Source organism: Miscanthus floridulus, chromosome 10 (assembly GCF_019320115.1).
Source record: "Miscanthus floridulus cultivar M001 chromosome 10, ASM1932011v1, whole genome shotgun sequence".
In the NCBI taxonomy this organism is placed as follows: domain Eukaryota; kingdom Viridiplantae; phylum Streptophyta; class Magnoliopsida; order Poales; family Poaceae; genus Miscanthus; species Miscanthus floridulus.
The window spans coordinates 26,282,380-26,289,699 of record NC_089589.1 but is presented as its reverse complement, the minus strand read 5'-3'; the positions used below and the strand labels follow the sequence as shown (position 1 = coordinate 26,289,699).

The following is a 7,320-nucleotide window of genomic DNA, read 5'->3' as shown; positions in this document are numbered from 1 at the left end:
TGCAATGAGTTAGAGCATCTAGTGGCACTTTGATAACCGCATTTCGATACGTGTTTCACCCCTCTTAATAGTACAACTATCGATCCTAAATGTGATCACACTCACTAAGTGTCTCGATCACCAAAATAAAATGACTCCTACAATTTATATATTTGCCTTAAGCCTTTTGTTTTTCTCTTTCTTCTTTTCAAGTCCAAGCGCTTGATCATCACCATTATCATATCATGATCTCCATTTGCTTCACCACTTGGAATGTGCTACCTATCTCATGATCACTTGATAAACTAAGTTAGCACTTAGGGTTTCATTAATTCACCAAAACCAAACTAGAGCTTTCAAACGACCACTTGATCTTTGGCGTGATCAACTGATCGGATGCTGATGGCGTCCGGTCATATGCCACCAAACGCGTCCGGTCGCAACTTCGCCGTTCTGGAACCTCTCTGTACTCGATCGAACGCTGCAGTTCCTGCGTACAGTCATTTTGCCGCCAGCGTCCGGTCAGTGCTGAATGTGTTGCCGAAATGATGAACGCCTGCTGTTGCCGAGCCTCTTGATCGGACGTGTCCGGTCACTCTAAGGCCAGCGTACGATCACTCTGTGAAGCTCGTTTCTTCACGATCTTGTGTCCGGCTTAGTTCCTATCTTCGTGCTTGACTTTGCTTGATATCTTGGGTCCTCTCTTGTGCTTCTAGGGTCTTGCTTATGGTGTTGATCATCGGATCATCACGTCGTCTTCGTCTAAGTCACGTCTTGCACCCTATTGAACTACAAAACAATCACTTGTAAATTCATTAGTTTAATTTAGTTGTGTTGGTCATCAAACACAAAAAAAAAACAAAATAAAATAGGCCTAAGGTCCTTTTTTTCTTACTGTGGCAACTCCAAAAGGTGTCGTGAATAAGGGTGCAACTGTTGATTACTCCCTACATTAAAAAAATAATAATATCTTTTATCTAGAAATGATCAAATTTGTGGACTCTAATTAATGATTTTTTAAACTAAGTTGATTAATCCATTTTCTTACAGGGTTACAATTTTAAGAGACGAGTTTAGCAGTTTGTGAAAATTTTAGGACCTACTCTGTGCATCCAATTAATTTTTTGTTATCTTTGTAGTTTCGGTCCCTTTTAACATAATAATCATATATATAATCTGCAATTTATATTCTAGCTGATATAAAATCCAGTAACCAAGTTTTTCTATGTTTTATTTATATTGATTTTTTTTATGGATTAGCCATCTATGAGAGAGAGAAAGAGAGAGACTATGATCATAAAAACATGGATTTGCTAAGAATAAAAGGGCAGTTAAAGTAATTCCCCATTTTGCCCTTTGTGGACGGAATGATGGATGTCTCTGGAGCCGCGAAGGCAGAAAAAAAAGGGGGAAAGAAAAAGGAAGGCAAATAAACAAAGCAGCAAGGAGGACGAAAGCGAGCGAGGCACACACAACAGTGACACCACCACAAGCAAGGAGAGGCAGCAGAGCAGACCATAGAGAGTGGAGAGCAGCCAGCAGCAGCAAGGCTGAGCCGCCGTCAGCTGAGAGCTAGAGCATCCGCCAGTCCCAGTGGCGGCAGCAGCTAGCGACAAGGCTGAATCCGAGAGGAGCGCGCGCCGCAGCAGCCGTGGCTGCCGTCGCAGGCGCCGCCGCCGCCGCCACCGATTGTGAGAGGCGCTCGTCTTGTATTCCCGAGGAGGGGGACGACCCCCGCGCGGCAAAGGCGCTGACCACTGGCCCCGCCCTGTGATTGATGGCTGCTGCCCGTGCCCCGGCGGCGAGGGGAGGCGTAGGTGCTCCGGAGGCGGCGGCGTGGAGGGGCGGCGGTCTCCGCGCGAAGCAGGCCGGGCGCGCCAGCTGCCGCGGCGCCTAGAGGAGCGCCTGGACGCGGTCTCTCTCGCAGCCCGAGTCGGGGCTAGGGTTTTGGCGCGGAGGGGCGCCGGGGTTCTGGTTCTAGCGGAGCGGCTGGAGGAAGGGGGGAAACGGAGATGGCGGTCGGGGACGCGCTGCGATGGCTGTGCGAGGAGATCGGGTGGTCCTACGCCATCTTCTGGAAGGCCATCGGCGCCGCCGACCCCGTGTAAGCCGCCGCCTCCACTGTTTCCTCAGATTTTCTTTGGTGTTTAAGCTTTTTGCCATTGTGCTCCCGCTGAATCTTGTAAAAATCTAAGCTTTTTGTCATTGTGCTCATTTTTCTTCGTTGGTGTCCTCCTGGTCGTCCTCGTAAGAAAGTTTTTTGGGGGTCTTTGTGCTCATTCAGTCATTCTTTTTCCAAGCGTCAAGTTTTCGTTGCTACTCTGTTCTGTAAGCTCGAAGTTTCGAAGATGGGAATATCTGAGCTCAAAATCGAACAATTTCCTGCAAATTTCAGATTCCTAAGGTTGAATAGTTGGGGGCTCTGCCTCTGAGCTTAGCTGCTGCGGCTCATTTTCCTGTCATCGGTGTGTTTCCTCCCTCTCAGTCTCATTTCCCCCTTGGAAATGCGCAGGCATTTGGTGCGGGAGGACGGCTACTGTGGCCACACGTCATGCCCTGTCGGATCTGAGCCTTCTGAATCTCTGCCTAGCGACGCCGCCGGGTGCTCTGTTCCTGCTGCTGACACCATCTGCTCGCTTGTTAACAACGTTATGGCGTCGCAGGTTCATGTCGTCGGACAAGGGTAAGCAAAAGCAACCGCAGCCATTTCTTTCTCTTATTTACTCCTCCCCGCATTTTTTGGTTCGACAGAATCTTCACCTTCTTGGTTTGGCCACTCCATCTTCTTGCTCCTGGTTTGGTTGCTCCTTGGATTATCGGATTCATGGCGGCTATACCCTGTGTTTTGTTTTGGCAGGACCGTAGGCCGTGCCGCGTTCAGTGGTAATCACCAATGGATCGTCCACGGTACTGCCAATGGTCACGGGCTCTCCTCCGAGGTACGGCCAGTACTGAGTGCTTCGCCCCTTCTGAGGAATTCTCCAGTGAAATAAATGCGAACCCAGTTTTCAGTTTTGTCTGGTTCCATTTTGCTGCCACCTCATTTAAAGCACTGTGGGGGTAGTATAGCCTTCATCAGTCCTTCAACTTTTGTCAGCTAGCGAGCTGCTTTAATTTTGGTCTGCTCACACTGGACCAAAAATAGTGGCAAATGACGCAAGCACCTGTTGTAAATTATGAATGTGAAGATCTTACACCAAGTTTGTCTTTTGACTACTAGACTGGACCAAGGCACTTATGTGAAGATCTTTTAACTATCTTCTGTCCAATTGGGTTTTGTGTTTTCTTAACTGCTTTTCAGGATTTTACACCATGTTTCCATTTTCATAGGTTGCTGCTGAGATGAACAATCAGTTCAGGGTTGGCATTCAGGTGGGTAGAACTGAAATGGTAAAAAGTATAGTGGCCATGTGCTTCTGGACCTCATTCTGAACTTTTGCTGTGCAGACTATTGCGATCATTCCTGTGCTGCCACGGGGTGTCCTACAATTAGGCTCTACTGGTTTGGTAAGGCCACAAAGCTCTAGATCATGCTAGAGAAGGTAGAGAATATAACTATCACACTAGGCTCCAGAAAAATAATTCTCAGGTTGTGGAAGGTGGAAAAGAAAACAATAGTGCATTGCTGAACGAGTACATGTCATTCAAAATTTTGGATATGGAAACTACAAGACATGATGTTTGGGCCATGCTGCTCCAAATCTGAAAACCTATCTTTGCTACTGCAAATTTTGGAATGTCCATTGCAAATTCATGGTGAAATTCATAACATACATCTCTCGTATCCTCATTCATGATGGAACATCTAGAAACCTTGGCACATAAAAATTTCCCTACTATACATTGTATCCTTTGTTGTGCTTAGTTCTGGAAATTGTTGCGAAGAACATAAAAGATCTCGAAATCATTGTTTCAACTTCCCTGTGATGGTTGGTAGTAGGGTTTTCTTGCTTGCTCTCTAAATATTTGAAAGTTGAAATAATCAGCTGATTTATGGCAGGTTATGGAAAACACAAATTTTGTGATGTTTGCAAAGAAGTTGTGTTCTCAGCTAAACAACCGTTCAAGCATGGCTGTATCTGCTTCATCTAAGAACGGTTCAAGTCAGCATGGTCAGTCACGTCCTGATACTGCAACTGTGTCAACTAGCACACCGCCACATGCATTGCTGAATGCATCTTTGCTTAAGGTTGTGCAACAGAATGGTCACCCTGTTAGAGAGCACACTGTCTATGCTGAGCCTGATCTTCAGTTTATACAACAAGCATCCTTCTGCGAGAGCCAATTTGGAAGAAATTTACAGGAGTGTTGGTATGAACTCAAGTTTGACCTCCCCAAGCTTGACATCAGTTAAAAATCAGTCACTCTTGATGAACAACATTGGGCAGTTACAGTTGAATAATAATGCACATTCATCAGCAGATTTGGCAATGGCAAGAGATATCATATTAAAATCGCTTGTGCGCCAGGACTCTTCTGTCTGTGAAAATACAAACATGAATATGCATCATGGAAGATATGTGGTATCCAATGATTTAAATGGTCCTGGGAATTTTGATTTTCTCCCTGTAGGTGCCAGAGCAAGCAGAGCCAACTTATCTACCAGTGTATCGAGTCAAATATTGGACCACACATCAGGAACATTGCAGCAGAAACAGTCTCTAGTTCCGTTCAAGGTTCCCCAATCTTCTGAATTGGCTAAGAAAATGGAGAACCCTGAAAGTAGGCCATTTCAAACTCCTTCAGTTCGAACTTCTGAATCTGATGGTCAGGTTTCTAACAGTTTCAACATGGACCAAGAGAATCTATTGAGTAGGTCAAACAATGTCCGACAAGACCAAAAGATTAATAGATTTAGTGATCCAAGTGCTAATGTCAGCACGCAGAGAATGAAGAACAGGGATGGATGTGAGGCAGGAATGCCCATTGAGAGAGCTTCCTCGTTGCTCGAGGAGCCTGCTGCAGATAATGACTTGTTTGATATGTTTGGTTCTGAATTTCATCAGTTCTCCCACAATGTTGGTGCTGATTTGGTCACCTGGAGTGGTACAGAATCTCAGAATTCAGATAGAGATGTCCCTGAATCATCAATATATCTCAATAGCTCACCCCATTTCAGTTCACTAGACAATGAGCTTCACTATTCTGGTATCTTATCACTAACTGATACTGATCAGCTATTGGATGCTGTCATCTCAAATGTCAATCCAAGTGGTAAACAGTGTACTGATGATAGTGCTTCTTGCAAGACTGCATTGACGGATGTTCCTAGCACATCTCATCTTGGTTCAGCAGACTTGAAGAAATGTGAGTCCTCCGGCATTCCTTCCAGTGCTAATTAAGCACGAATTGGCACAGTTTGTTAAACAGCCATGTCTCTTTGATAAATCTGAGGAGGGTTGTCTTTCCCAAAATAATGGAATGCACAAATCTCAGATACGTCTTTGGATTGAGAGCGGTCAGAACATGAAATGTGAAAGTGCTTCGGCTTCTAATAGCAAAGGTCTTGATACGCCAAGCAAGGCAAATCGCAAGAGATCTCGACAAGGAGAAAGTGCTAAGCCACGACCTAAGGACCGGCAACTGATACAGGACCGTATTAAAGAGCTGCGTGAGCTTGTGCCGAATGGAGCAAAGGTATGCTCTTGCATGAATTCTCTGATGATAATTTGAAAGTTTGAATCATATATCTTATCTACAAACTATCGGCGATAGTGTACTAACAATTGCAAATTTATGTCAATAGTGTAGCATTGATGGTTTGTTGGAGAAGACAGTTAAGCACATGCTTTTCTTACAAAGTGTGACGAAGAATGCAGACAAGCTCAAGGACTCTACTGAGTCTAAGGTATGCACATTCTTTACAGTCTTAGTTTTGGCCTTTTGGGTTATGATATGTCTAAGATAAGATAGTGATGATATAGCTTACCTGACGAGGGGGAATCTCAAAATATTTTACTTAATCCTCCATAGTTGGAAAATGTCCTTAATACAAAGAGTCTTCTTCAACCAGATACTTGGTAGTGAAAATGGCCCCCTTTGGAAAGACTACTTCGAAGGTGGAGCAACCTGGGCTTTCGATGTCGGCTCTCAGTCTATGACATGTCCAATCATTGTTGAAGGATCTTGACCGACCTCGTCAGATGCTTGTGGAGGTAATGACTATTCTACTACTTATTGCTTATGGTACAATGTTTCTCCTAGACCACATGTAATTGTGATGACTTGGTTGCCTCTGCAGATGCTTTGCGAGGATAGAGGAATCTTCTTGGAGATAGCTGATTTCATCAAAGGACTTGGATTGACTATCTTGAGGGGTGTGATGGAAATGCGCAAAAGTAAAATCTGGGCACGATTTACTGTTGAGGTAATACAGCTAAATTTGATAGTTAGGATTCTTTCAGTTCAAAATCGAAATTAATAAACAGTAACCCGAATGGAAATCCAAAGTAATGAGATGATGCTGATGAATACTACCGCTGATTTGTCAATTTCCTTACTGATTGAGGCTGTTGGTGCAGGCAAACCGGGACGTAACCAGAATGGAAATCTTTCTGTCACTTGTGCGCTTATTGGAGCCAAATTGTGACGGCAGTGGAGTGGCAGAGAACGCTAACAACATGAACATGCCTCTTGGTTTGGTGTGCCAACCTGTCATCCCAGCAACAGGCCGCATCCAATGAGACTAGAGCAAACCCTCAAGCATCTTCCAAGTGCTAAGAGCAGGAGCTCAGCTAACTTCTGCCATGACTAGCATCACCAATATGCCAGTGCACCACCTGCTTTCCCGAGACATCTGAATCTGTGCAAATGTGGCATCCTTCATGAGACCAGATCGCAGAAATGGAAGAAGGAAAACAACGCAAGGGTGATCATTAGGCAATGTTTTGTTTGTATGATCTTAGTTTGTTTCTTAGTTAGCCATGTTTGGTCTCCTATTAGTGGATTTTTTGTACTGTTATTTAGAATGGAAATTCTTGGGTTGGTTTATTTCACACAACAAAAAGATGGAATACCACCTTTGTTATAAGTCACCTCACATCAGACTCAGTTAGCATGACTAGTGAAAAACTATCTCAGCTGGAAGTGCTGAATGGCTGCTGAACATATTAGGAGAAGGTGCTATTATAGGACACTCCTTGGCAATCTTAACAGTTTGGTCCATTTGGAAGCAAAGAAAAGACAAAATCTTCAAGAGAAACGAAAAATCTCCGGTTAATTTCTCTGAAATCATCGATGAGGCTTACTTGGGGAAATCGGTAGAGGCAGAAGCTTTTGTTTTCCTAGTTGCAATGTACACAAATGAGTAATCCACTTTAGTCATCATCCAGACCCAGCAGT

At 44.3% G+C, this 7,320-nt stretch overlaps 1 pseudogene; it reads left to right on the top strand.

Annotated features, from left to right (window-relative positions):
* The first annotated feature begins 993 nt into the window (after window positions 1-993).
* Window positions 994-7,176, top strand: LOC136486393 (transcription factor LHW-like; annotated as a pseudogene).
* The last annotated feature ends 144 nt before the right edge of the window (window positions 7,177-7,320 follow it).